Consider the following 13,823-nt stretch of genomic DNA (forward strand, 5'->3'; position numbering starts at 1 on the left):
TCTGTAGACCAGGCTGGCCTTGAACTCAGAGATCTGTCTGCTTCTGCCTCCACAGTGCTGGGACTAAGACATGAGCCACCATCCACTTCCACCCTCACTCCACCCCTGTGAATTGTCTATACTTTTGACCTGAAGAGAAGAAGGTTTCTGCATGCATTTGTGCACACGTAGACTATTGGCTTCTTATGAAGTTCTAGAAGGAAGAAGGGAACCTCACAGTAAGACTGAATTTCCTGGAGTCAGAATAACTTTTTTCTGATGTGGTTTTGTGCTCTGTTTGTTTTAAAATATGGGCCCTCTCTTACATCACAGGCTGGCCTATAGTTCATGTTCCTTTTTTTTTTTAAATGGTTTCCAAGACAAGGTTTCTCTGTGTAGCCTTGGCTGTCCTGGACTCACTTTGTAGACCAGGCTGGCCTCGAACTCACAGCGATCCACCTGCCTCTGCCTCCTGAGTGCTGAGATTAAAGGCGTGGGACAGCACACCCGGCTGTTCATGTTCCTTCTGCCTCAGTCTGTCCAGTGCTGGGACTGTGGACAGAGGCCGTCATACCTGGCCCTAGATATTTGCTGTTCGCGTTTGTAGAACTGGAATGTTGCTAGGTTGGTCGAGTTCCTGCAAAGAAGACAATTGAAACCCTGGGTCCCATTTCCGGCTTTATGTCTGAAATTCCAACACTTGGGAAGTGGGGGGTGGGAGGATCAGAAGTTGGACGTCATCCTTGGTGACACAGCAAGTTTGAGTAAAGCCACCCTAGGCTATGTGAAAATAAAACGTTTGTGAAATTCAGGCTTGCGATAGTAATTGGACTTTTATTTGTGATTTTTCAATTCTCTTCATCAGCACTTACGGACTAACAGAACAGCAGACTGTGGCCCAGTTCTGTCTCTTCCATCTCTTAAATTGTATAAAATAAGTAGGAACGGCTCTCACATGAGCAAAACAGACACAGTACTGACAAGAAATAGAGGCTACTCAAGTGTTTCCTCATTCTTTTTATAAATAATTCTTCTTGGTGATCATATTTCATGTGTTACGGGTATTTTGCCTTGTGCCTGCAGAGATCAGAAGATTAAACTGGATCCCCTGGAACTGGAATTATAGACAGTTGTGGGCTGCCATGTGGGTGCTGGGAACTGAACCCCGACCGTCTCCGGCCCCTCAACGTGGGTGCTGGGAACTGAACCCCGACAGTCTCCGGCCCCTCAGTATTCTCTTTACTCATCGCTTTGCTTTCCCACTCTCTTAGCAAAGCATGATTTTAACACATATCTGGGAAGTTTCCAAGATTACTATTTCCAAATATGTCAGTTCAAATCCAAGATAAAAATGTGAGTCTGTCAAATGGAATGTATTCTGGAATAAGAATATATTTCAAACTTATTATAACATTTTCTACCTAACTTTTAGATTACTTTTATCCTGCGACATGTTGAAATATTTCTAACATGCGGTAAAAAAAAATTTGAATATATGTTAAATGTTAGAATGAAACACACACACACACACACACACATTCCCCCTTTAATTAAATTTATAGAAACTATGAAATTTACTTTTTAGGATTTTTGTTTTAAAGTTTATGTAAGTGTAAGTGTCTATATATCTGCCATATGTGTACAGGTGCCTGTAGAGGCCAGAAGACATCAGAGTCCTTTGAGCTGTAGTTATAAACACTTGTGAATTAAATTTGTGTCCTCTGGAAAAGAGCAAGTGGTCTTAATTGCTTAGCATCTCTCCAGCTTCCCACCGTCTTTATCGGATGACTGGTAGGAATGAAAGAAGGTAATTGAATGTTTTGATACAGTTATTAAATATTATTCCTTGGTTACAATGCATCTGCTTAACAAAAGCAGTTTCAATGATGAATACAACGAATACATATGTTATTTGTCTTAGTCACTGTTCTATTGTTGTGAAGGAACACATGACAATGGCAACTCTTATGAAAGAAAGCAATGAACTCAGGGATTTCTTACAGTTTCAAAGGTTAGTGCATTATCATGAGGGCTGGGAACATAGTAGCTCGCATGGTACTGGAGCAGGAGCTGATAGCCAAGTCTTGATCCACAGGCAAGGGGCGGGGGGAGAAAGAGATGGATTGGGTGGGGGAGGGGGAAGAGAGCATGAGGCAGACACGGGCTTTTGAAGCCTGGAAACCCAACCCATCTGACTACAAACTGTAAAACACTCAAATTAGATAAGGAATTATAGACCACCTAAATGAGCTTCACTTGATAGTCTTATTTAAAATGTTTCTTTTTATGCTGGGTAGTGATGGCACACACCTTTGATCCCAGCACTCAGGAGGCAGAAGTTGGCTGATCTCTTTGAGTCTGAGGTCAGCTTGGTCTACAGAATGAGTTCCAGGACATTCAGTTACACAAGGCTGTTACACAGAGAAACTCTGTCTCTAACCCCCACCCCCAATTTTTCTTTTTAATTTAATTTTTTAGTTTTTTAAATTATAATACCACTACATCATTTCCACCTTCCCTTTTCTCCCTCCAATGTACCACCCTCCACTTGCTCTCTTTTTTTAAAACACCCAGCTGGAGACACCTTGTTGGTGTTGCTCTTATATCAGCCAGGGGCAGAGCAGATGGCAGTCCTTTGTTCATCCTAGCCTGATGCTTGGTGTGGTGGCCAAAGCTGTCTTGTGCATAGGACTCATAAAAATCAAATCAAAAAAACAAAAACAAAAACAAAGCCCCCATCTGAAGCCAGGAGTGGTAACGCATGCCTATGATTTCAGCACTCAGGGAGGCAGAGGGAGGCAGATCGCTGTGCGTTCAAGGCCAGCCTGGTCTACAAAGCGAGTCTAGGACAGCCAAGGCTAGCACAGAGAAACTCTTTTGGAAAAAAAAAAAAAAAAAAAAAAAAAAAAAAAACAACTCCCCCCAAAAAGAAAAAAACAAAGAAAGAAAGAAAGAAAAAAACCAACCCCCCCAAAAAAATTAGGAAAGAAAGGAGTGAGGCAGGTGGTGGCGCACGCCTTTAATCCCAGCACTCCAGAGGCAGAGGCAGGCGGATCTCCATGAGTTCGAGGACAGCCTGGTCTACAAAGGGAGTCCAGGACAGCCAAGGCTAAACTGAGAAACCCTGTATCAAAAAACAAAACAAAACAACAACAAAAAAGAAAAGAAAAGAAAGAAAGGAGTGGAGGGGGGAGGGAAGAAAATGTCAGGAAAAGAACTGAACTACTCCCCTTCCCCCCCACCCCCACTGCCCCAGCAGGGTAATTAGCATACATAGAAAAATTTTAAATTAGCCAGACTCGGTGGCACAGGCCTTTAATCCCAGCACTCGGGAGGCAGAGGCAAAAGGATCGCTGTGAGCTCAAGGCCAGCCTACACAGAGAAACTCTGTCTCGAAAAATAAAAAATTAAAAGAAAGAAAGAAAGAAAATGTAAAAATTCATTTCAACTACTTTGTGTTTTCTGCTCTGTATATGAACTCAAAATTTCAAAAGCTTGTAATTTTCATGTTATTCTGGGTTAATAAATCTTGAAAATAAACTGGGCATGGTGGCGTACGCCTTTAATCCCACACCTGAAAGGCAGAGGCAAGTGGATTGCTATGAGTTCAAGGCCAGCCTGGTCTACAAAGTGAGTCCAGGACAGCCAAGGCTACACAGAGATATCATCAATGTGGAAAACCTAATAATAAGACCGACATATTTACATTAAAAAAAAAAAAAAAAGCAAAATGCTGGGCGGTGGTGGCACCTTTAATCCCAGCAGGTGGAAGTCTGACGCAGGTGAATCTCAGTGAGTTCAAGGCCAGCCTGGTCTATAGAGTGAGTCCAGGACAGCCACGGCTACATAAAGAAACCCTGTCGTGTCTCGAAAAACCAAAAGAAAAAAAAAAAGAAAGAAAGAAAGAAAGAAAAAAAAAGAAACCAGTAAACACCATTTCATAGATCTGGAGTGATAGCCTATTGTGAGCTGACTGACATGGGTGCTGGGAACCGATTTGGGCTCTCTGCAAGAGCAATGCTCTTTCCTAACTCCCAACCCACCTACTAGGGCGCTTATTTGATATCACACACACACACACACTACATGAATGGGGAAAGAAAAATTGAAAGACTAAAGAAAACTATCTTCCGGCTTGTGGGGAACCAAGTTGTTGCTTTCTAGCTGAGACGGTGTCTTAATCAGCAACAAAATTCTAGAGTAAAGTAGCTGTCTCCACTTTCAGGAAACAGCTCCTGTCCGCTGCAAGAACACATCAGCTGTATCTTCATGGTCCGCTTCAACTGAGTGGGTGTGTCCGTTTCATTGATTGGCTGTCCATCAAACGGGAATCCTAGCCGCTGGATTCACTAACCTCGTCGTTCACAATAAGCTTTCATTGCTTTACTAAGTGGTTCAAGCTTCTTGGATCTTAAATTGCACTACAGAATCATCCTGCCCCACTACCTTCAAAATAATATGATCCTTGTTCTCGCTCTCCGCTTGTCCCTTGGGGTTCTTGTGCAGCTCGGCACAGTCTCAGTTGCATCTTCACAAAAGAGGTTGGAAGTTCTCACTGAAGGAGCCGGGCAACACCGGGAGGCGGAAGGGGGAGACGGCAGGAGGAACATCAGACAGAGGGCACTGCGATCCCTCCCTCCAACCTGTGTACGCACTTACCTTTTACGGTTTTCATTTTTTAGATATTTTTAAATCTTATTATGAAAACCTTGGAAATAAAGAAACACCACATACTGACATTTTGAATTTTAAAAGGAATTATTTAATTAAGTGAAATATTCAACAATTATGATGTCCAGTTGATAGTATCAGATTCATGAGGGTTGTTGTTTTGGTTTGGTTTTTTTGTTGTTGTTTGTTTGTTTTGTTTTTTGTTCTTTGGTTTTTCGAGACAGGGTTTCCCTGGGTAGCCTTGGCTGTCCTATACTCGCTTTGTAGACCAGGCTGGCCTTGAACTCATAGCGATCTGCCTTCCTCTGCCTCCCGAGAGCTGGGATTAAAAGCGAACGCCACCATATCCGGCCCTGTTGTTTTCTTTTTGAGACTCTCTCTCTCTGTCTCTCTCTCTCTCTGTCTCTGTCTCTCTCTCTCTCTCTCTCTCTCTCTCTCTCTCTCTCTCTCTGTCTCTCTCTGTCTCTCTCCCTCTCTCTCTCTCTCTCTCTGTCTCTCTCTCTCGTGTGTGTGTGTGTGTGTGTGTGTGTGTGTGTGTGTGTGTGTGTGTGTGTGTTCCTGAGGAACGAATCTAAGGCCCCATACAAGCTAAGCCGGCACCACTAAGGACTCTAACACTAAGCTCTCTCCCCCACTCCCACCCCACCCCTACGGCCTTGATTCTGCCAGTAGTTGAGAGAGGGGTATTTTAGTCTGTACCTAGAATTCTGGGTTTACCTTATGTGAATGACATAGGTTTCGCTTTGTGAGTGTGTAGCTTTGTTGGTTGGTGTGTCTGGGTCTGAATGCTCCCTCCCACCCCCTGCTGTTATTTTCCCTTTGAGACCTGCCTTACCTACTAGTGTGGCTACTTGGAACTAAATCTAGTGCCTTGCACGTGCTAATCAAGCATTCTACCACTGAGCTACATTCCCAGCCGTTTCTTCTACATTGTGTATTTTGGGACAGTCTCTGTAAATTCCCCAGGCTAGTCTTGAACTTTCTCTTACATGCCAGACAGGCTTTGAACTTGTGATCCTCTTGCCTCAGTCTCCTGGGTAGCTGGGATTATAGGCCTGGGCCATTGAACCCAGCTTTCTGCTTATTTTTTGTTTGCTTGCTTTGGTTTGAGAGGCAGTGTTTCTCTGTGTGGTCCTGACTATCCTGGAATTACCTCTGTAGACCAGGCTGGCCTCGAACTCAGAAATCTGCCTGCCACTACCTACCCAGTGCTGAGATACAACCATGCCTGGCCTTCGAGTTTACCTTTTTGTTGTTTGAGACACAGTTTCTCTGTGTAACAGCTTTGGCTGTCCTGAATCACTTTGTAGACCAGGCTGGCCTCGGACTCACGGACTCACGGACTCACAAAGATTCACCTGCCCCTGCCTCCCAAGTGCTGGGATTAAAGGTGTGCACCACCACTGCCTGGATATTTTTTTAAACTTATTTAATACATATATTGCCTGATTCTCACCCCCCACTATTCCTTAGTTCTCTTATTTTAAACTAACGTGTTTATATGTTTGAGGTATTTCTTAGAAACACGCTGTGAGTGCTGGGATTACAGGCGCTCGCTGCCACCACGCCCGGTGGGTTCTGTTTTTTAACCCACAATGCTCCTCTCTGTCCTTTAGCCAGTGCATTTAAATGGGTTATATCTAACATTGTCATTGACATCTCAGGGCTTTATTTTGAAATTCTGGCTTTTCTTCCCTGTTCTTTTCCTTTGATCCCATTATTTGCTTTGTCCTACCTTCCTGCGGGTTATTTCCCTATTAGAATTCCATTTTTGTCTGTCCTTGTGCTGCCGAGTCTCTGTTAGATGGTGAGCCTGATACTGCTGCTGTGCCAAGGAGGAAAGCAGAAAGCGTTTCTTCCTCTAGACAGTTGCTCTAAGACTTCTTACGTCACACACACAGCTCCTGATGGCCCACACGGTTGACGTTCACTGGTCCAAATGAAGCATAGACTGCTTACCTCATCTTAAGTCTCCTTACCATCCGCATTGTGGCACTCAGCCTTCAGTGACTCTGACAACGTGACTGGGGCACTCGACTTTTAAGGAGAAAAGGAACATTTGGGCTGTTGAGTTCAGAGATTGCAGTCCACGGCCACTTGGTTGCTTTGCTTTGGGCCTGTGGAAATACAGCATGACTCTTGTCTCCTTCTTCATTAACCTTGTCATCCTGTCATCAAACCCCATGTTCACTACTGTCCTTAGTACTCATTTAAGAATTAGCAAAGGCAGATCGCTGTGAGTTCGAGGCCAGCCTAGTCTACAAAGCAAGTCCAGCACAGCTAAGGCTACACAGAGAAACCCTGTCTTCAAAAACAAAAACAAACAAACAAACAAACAAAAAGTAAACTAAAAGAATTAGCAAAGTGAAGTGTGGTGAGTCTGTAAACCTGGCACTCTGGAGGGAGAGACAGGAGGATGTTCTTCTGGAGAAGATAAGATGCTGAGGAATAGGGCCACGAAAGGGTGCACGCTTAGTACATCAAAGAACCTGGATTCAAGGGGAAGGTGGGTGGGGGCAGGGAGAGAAAGAAACAAGGAACAGGAAAGAGGAAACCAAGTGCTGGAGTTGCCACTGGAGAACTGGAATGCTGATGCGCGGCCTTGCCTGACACCCAGTCTACTCACAAACATGAGATGAGAGCTCTTTGGGGAGCCGTATTTGAGTTTCAGGAAGGAAGGAATTGCATAGGATGAAGGGACAGGGTTACTAAGCCATCTCATGCACACCAGAAGCCCTCCCTGGAGTCTCACTCCGCTTTTTCTAATGGTCCATTGAGCAGAATCTTGTCCAACCCTCCTAGGTGTGTACAAAGGGGATCGAGGCCTGCATACAGAAACTTGGCTCTGGAGTGAAATTATCTCTGTGAGGGGATGTCTTGGATGCTTTTGGTTAAACACAGGTTTTCCATATGGCTCAGGGCCGAGTGTGGTGACGCAGGCCTTTAATCCCAACACTTGGGAGGCAAAGGCAGATAGATCTCTATGAGTTCGAGGCCAGCCTGGTCTACAGAGTGAGTCCAGGACAGCCAAGGCCACACAGAGAGACCTGTCTGGGAAAAAAAATCCATATGGCTCATAAGTCATATGGAAAATTTACTTTTAGTTTTTTTGGTTTTGTTTTTGAGAAAACACATACTGATTTCTACAGTGTCTGGACTACTTTACATCCTTACAAGCAGAATATATGAGTTTCTTTTTGTTTTTGTTTTTGTCTTTGTTTTTATTTGGTTTTTCGAGACAGGGTTTCTCTGTGTAGCCTTGGCTGTCCTGAACTCACTTTGTAGACCAGGCTGGCTTCGAACTCTGCCTCCCGAGTGCTGGGACTAAAGGCGTGTGCCACCACGTCCGACAATTAATGTACTTCTTAAAGCTTATATTTTCGGCCTGGAGAGATGGTTCAGCGGCTAAGAGCACTGCCTGCTCTTCCAGAGGTCCTGAGTTCAATTCCCAGCAACCACATGGTGGCTCACAACCATCTATAATGATATCCGGTGCCCTCCTCCGGGGTGCAGGTGTACATACAAGAAGAACACTGTATATGTAAGAAATAAATCTTTTTTAAAAAGTTGTATTTTCGTATACAAAACGTATGCGGGGGCACCCAGGTCTGAGAACAGCGGGAGGAGGGGGCGGCCAATGGAAGATGCTGCTCTTTGTCATAAATTGCAACCAATTAGTGGTCGTTTCTCAGACTCAAGTTAGAAGAGTTCAGGTAAGTGAGGCCCACATTGCTGCTCTGAACACCTCAGAAGGGGAGAATCGATTTTTCAGGAGTGAAAAAGAAGAGCTTGCTAGGAGTCAAAGAAAATAATAAAAAGTCCAGCACGAGGGCTCGGACCGCTCTGGCGAGAAGTCCAAGGATCGCTCTAAAGATAAAGAGGCCACTCAAGAGTCAAGTGAGAGGGATCGTGGCGCGGTGTTTCAAGTGGGAGCAGCCGCACCAGACCTCAGTCCGGCTCAACCTCTAGCTCCGGCTCCAGCCCCAGCACAGACTCAAACCGTGGCTCCAGCTGATCCTCTGCTTCCAGCCGCTCAGGTAGGTACAGCACGGCTGGGAGCTCCTCCAGCTCCCCAAGGCCATCTCGGCTTAGGCGTGACAACAGGCATCGTCCCAGCTCCAAATCCAAGCCACCTAAAAGAGAGGAAAAGGAGAAGCAAAGTGCACATTGGGAGACTCACCAGGAATGGGACCAAGGATCAGGATCATGGAAATATTTTTCTTTTTTTTTCATTTTATGTTTTTAATTTATTTTTGTTTTATGTGCATTGGTGCTTTGCCTGCATGTATGTCTGTGTGAGAGTGTCAGATCACGGAGTTATAGATAGGTGTGAGTTGTCATATGGGTGCTGGGATTTGAACCTGGGTCCTCTGGAAGAGCAGTCAGTGCTCTTAACCGCTAAGCCATCTCTCCAGCCCCGGAAATATTTTCTACTTACGGGAAAATTAAGATAATTGACATGCCTGTAGAGAGAATGCACCCTCATCTGCCCAAAGACTAGGCATATGTGGACTTTGAGAATCCAGGTGACGTGGAGCGGGCGCTGAAACACGTGGTGTGGACGGAGGACAAGTCGATGGCCAAGGGATCACTGCTAACTGCTGTGTTGGCACCCTGGCCTCGGCTACCCTCTCGGTGATTCAGCCCACGCAGGAGAATGCACCCACCGCCTCCCACGTGGGGCAGGTCACCCCCATGGATGAGGAGAAGGTCCAGATGCCCGAGACACAGGTCCCCTGTGCATTGGAGAGCTCGATCTCCTGGATGCTGCCGCAGCCACAAGAGCCACTCCGGCTCCAGCTCCTCTCCGTAAGCAGGGATTGTTACTTATGGTCCCCGGCTCACTTTTGTCCTTTCTCTCACCAAATGAGGATCTGTAGGGAAGGGTCCCTTAACCAGGGTAGGCTTTGAAGACAGCAATTGAGATATTTCCTCTTGCAAGAGGGTTCTGGCTGCAGGGGGACTGTTGATTCGGGACGGTGACCATAGAGGTACCCTGTAGTTTTCTGGCTAAAAAGCTCACCTCTTCCAGTTCTTGAGAATCTGGTAGCAGAGCCAACTGGGACAAGCAAGCCTTCAAATGGCAGCACACCGTTTTCCACCCAGAGCCAGTCACACAACCTGCTCACATACCCTTGCGGCAGAAAGGACCAAGCTGCTGTTCTGTTAGGCCTGACGATGCCTCCTGCTGAGAGCTCTTGAACTTCTAGGGTTAAAAGTGTTTGAAGGGTTCTTTTTCTGTCCCCGCTGAGTCTCTGTCGCTCTCTCAAAATGGTGAGCCATTTCTACAGGGTCCTCACGGAACTTACCCCTACCCTGTCATCACCTGCCGTTCACGGTGATGTCGCAGGTCAGTCTCCGCAGTGTTTTTGCTTTTATTGTACAGTCAGCACTATAAAGTTTGTTTTGAGTTTTATAACTTTGTAGCATTTTAGACGAGGTGGTGTTTGTGCTTGTGTAGAGAGAAAAGACCGCGATGGATAAATTTAGGATTAGAATGCAAAAGAAAAAACAAACAAACCACAGGTGAACCCAAGTCAAAGTTGGCCCCCTCTTTAGGTTACATTTTCATCATCTTTCTGTTTGATGGTTCCTTTTAGTGCTTAAGATTCTCTTTAAACTGCGCATGGTGGCGCAAGCCTTTAACCCCAGCACTCACTCGGGAGACAGAGGCTGGCCTCCTCTGTGAGTTTGAGGCCAGCCTGGTCTACAAAGTGAGTCCAGGACAGCCAAGGCTATACAGAGAAACCCACTGGTGCCTGCTGTGATAGGCCTAACCATGCCATTGTTTGGAGGAATGTGGAAGACTTTGGGACTTTCATTGTGGCTTATGAGTCCATCCTAGTTGGTGGCATGGAAGCAGTGCTGAGGTCAATGTAGCCCAGCTCAAGGGCTTTCAAGAGGAAGAACATTCATTAGTGTGTGTCCCAGGGACCATTCTCGGGATATTTCCGCAAAGACTATGGCTGCTTTTTGCCCTTGTCCTAAACGTCTTTGTGAGGCAAAATTGAAGTTTTGAGTTACCAGCACTGGCAGAGGAGAGAGTTCAGGACAGCCTGGTATTGACTGTGTTGCTTGGTTATTAGTGGTCATTTATGCAGAACTACAGTGCAAGGGAACAGATGAGGCCAGGAGAAATACAAAACCTACAGTGTGAGGAGAGAGGAACACCAGAAAGTGTAGTGCTGGAGCCAGGGAGCCCAAGGAGACAAAAGGGTTAAAGAAAACCTGATGCTAAACGGAGCAAAGGGAGTGCCCTCAGGCAAAGACCCAGCTGCCTTCCAATTTGTGAGAAGGGTTTTGAGGATTCTGTTTATTTCACTAGCCCATTTAAAGTCTGGTTGATTCTTCTTGTTGTTTTTTAATTTTAAAAGTACATTTATTTACTTATTTATTTATGTGTGTGTGTATGTGCGTGCACATGTGCGTCACAGAGAGAGAAAGAGAGAGAGAGAGAGAGAGAGGAGAGAGAGAGAGAGAAAGACTTACCTGAATGTGGGTCCTGGTTTAAACTAAGGTTGTCAGGCTTGGCAGCAAGCACTTTTACCCAATGAGACATCTCCTGCACCTGATGTTTAATTTTTTTGAGTCTTGGTGTAATCTAGATACTAATTATTTTTTTATTTTAAGATTTGATGATTATTATGTTTACGGTGTTCTGCCTGCAGACCAGAAGAGGGAACAAGATCTCCTTATAGGTGCTGGGAAGTGAACTCAGGACCTTTGGAAGAGCAGCCAGTGCTCTTAACCTCTGAGTCATCTCTCCAGCCCCCTAGATACTAATCCTTTGTCAGATGTAGAGCTCACAAAGGTTTTATACCATTCTGAAGGCTGACTATTCACCCAGTTAACTGCTTCTTTTGCTGTCCCCAAGCATTTTCCTTTCATGAGTCCCATTTGCTAATTGCGGGCCTTATTTCCCAAGTGACTAGAGGGAGGCCTGCTGAAAACTTCCGTGACTGTGCCTCTGCTTGCGGATCTGGAACAGCTTCCGCTAGTGGCTTCATACTTTTAAGTTGACATTTAGGCCTTTGGTCCATTTGGAGTTGATTTTGTGCAGACTGAGAGATAAGGAACGAGTTTCATTCTACCCGCAGATACCCAGTTTTCACAACACCATTTGTTAAAGATGCTGTCTCTTCTCTCATTTTTTGCATCTTTATAAAAAAAAAAAAAAAAAAACCAAAAACTCGGTGTCTGAAAACTCTAAGCATGGACAGGGAAGGGGCTCAGGAAGGCTGCTCATAAACGATGGCTACTGAGGTAGTTTCCGTTCTCTTCAGGGATGCAACCCCTGAACCGCTAACCATGCTTCTGTGCGTGTCCCTACACCCATGCACCTACAGGCAACACTACATGGACCCAGTAGGTTTGGTTGGTTGTTTTTTGTTTTTTCAAGACAGAGTTTCTCTGTGTAACGTTGGCTGTCCTGGACTCACTTTGTAGACCAGGCTGGCCTGGAACTCACAGTGATCTGCCTGCCTCTGCCTCCTGAGTGCTGGGATTAAAGGCATGCGCCACTATGCCCGGCTAGGTTTTTTTGTTTTTTGTTTTTTTTTTTTTTTTAACACAGCACATTGTGGAACTGGAGAGATGGCTGGCGGTTAAGATCCCATGCTGCTCTTCCAGAGGATGATGTTCGAGAGCCAGCAACCTACATGGCAGCTCACAACCACCTGAAACTCCAGTTCCACGGGATCTGACACCCTCTTCTGCCTACTGCGGATACTGGGTAGACATGTGATGCATGGATGTGGGAACAGGAAAACGCTCATACACAAAGAAATAAGCACATGAAGTTAGGAGGGGGAAGTGCTGGCTGGGCAGATAGGGGGAGACTTGGAGCAGAGGGAACTGAGGTTGTATCTGATTAAAAATATATGCGTGTATGAAATTCTCAAACAAAAAAATTGAGAAATATCGGGCAGCTGGGGCTGACTCAGTGGTCATGAGCATTTTTTGCTCTCCCAGAGATTCTGGAATCACTGCCTAGCTCCTGAACGGCAACCCAGGGCCATCTTGTAACTCTGGTTCCAGGACACTGATGCCATCTTCTGACCTTCTGGGCACCAACCATGCACACAGTACTCAGACCTATACACATAAGATGAAAGAAAAAGAAACGATTAAAAAACAAAACAAACCTCCAGGCAGCTTTGGCTGCATGAGTTTGTATCTGGGCCTTTTGCTGCACCCCAGTCTGTGTTTCTGCCAATGCCATAGCCTGGCTCTTCTGTAGTAAAAGCTGAAATCTGGGGCTGGAGAGATGGCTCAGAGGTTAAGAGTGCTGTCTACTCTTCCAAAGGTCCTGAGTTCAATTCCCAGCAACCACATGGTGATCTGGCCTGTAGGTGTATATGCGGGCAGAACACTGTATACAGACTAATAAGTTAAAAAAAAAAAAAAAAAAAAAGAAAGAAAGAAAAGAAATCTGATATGGTGATCCCTACAGCACTACTCTTTATTTATTTATTTATATATTTTTTCAGGATTCCTTTGGCTATATTGTGTCTTTCTAATTCATTTGAATTTTTTTTTCTGTTTCTGTAAAAGATGATAAGGGCATTTTGATAGAGCTTTCATTACATCTGTTGCTTTTGGTAGTGCAGCCATGTAAAAAAAATATTCATGCTTTCATAAACATGGGTGGTCTTGGGACTGGGCGTGGTGTCCCACACCTTTAATCCCAGCACTTGGGAAGCAGAGGCAGCCTGGTCTCCAAGGCAAGTCTAGGACAGCCAAGGCTACACAGAGAAACCCTGTCTCGAAAACCCAAAACAAAACACAAAAAAACATGGGTGGTCTTCATCATCTAGTGTCTTTTTCAGTGTCTTCAGTGTTTTAAAGTTCTCATTGTATATAGCCTTTTCATCTCCTTAGTTATGTTTACTCTAAGTTCGGGTTGTTTTTTAAAATTGTGAATGGGGTTGTGATTGTTATTGGTTTGTTGTTTTGTTTTTTCAAGACAGGGTTTCTCTGTGTGACAGCCCTGGCTATCCTGGACTCACTTCGTAGACCAGGCTGGCATGTTTGTTATTGTTAAGCACGAAAACAATTTGCTGGGTTTTTGGGGGGCAGGGCAGCATTAAGACAGGGTTTTTCTGCATAGCTCTGGCTGTCCTGGAACTTGCTCTGCAGAACAGGCTGGTATGAAACTCAAAGATCTGTCTGCC

At 45.1% G+C, this 13,823-nt stretch overlaps 1 pseudogene; it reads left to right on the forward strand.

Annotated features, from left to right (window-relative positions):
* The first annotated feature begins 8,240 nt into the window (after positions 1 to 8,240).
* Positions 8,241 to 9,463, forward strand: LOC127198675 (RNA-binding protein with serine-rich domain 1-like; annotated as a pseudogene).
* The last annotated feature ends 4,360 nt before the right edge of the window (positions 9,464 to 13,823 follow it).

Source organism: Acomys russatus, chromosome 2, assembly GCF_903995435.1.
Source record: "Acomys russatus chromosome 2, mAcoRus1.1, whole genome shotgun sequence".
NCBI lineage: Eukaryota > Metazoa > Chordata > Mammalia > Rodentia > Muridae > Acomys > Acomys russatus.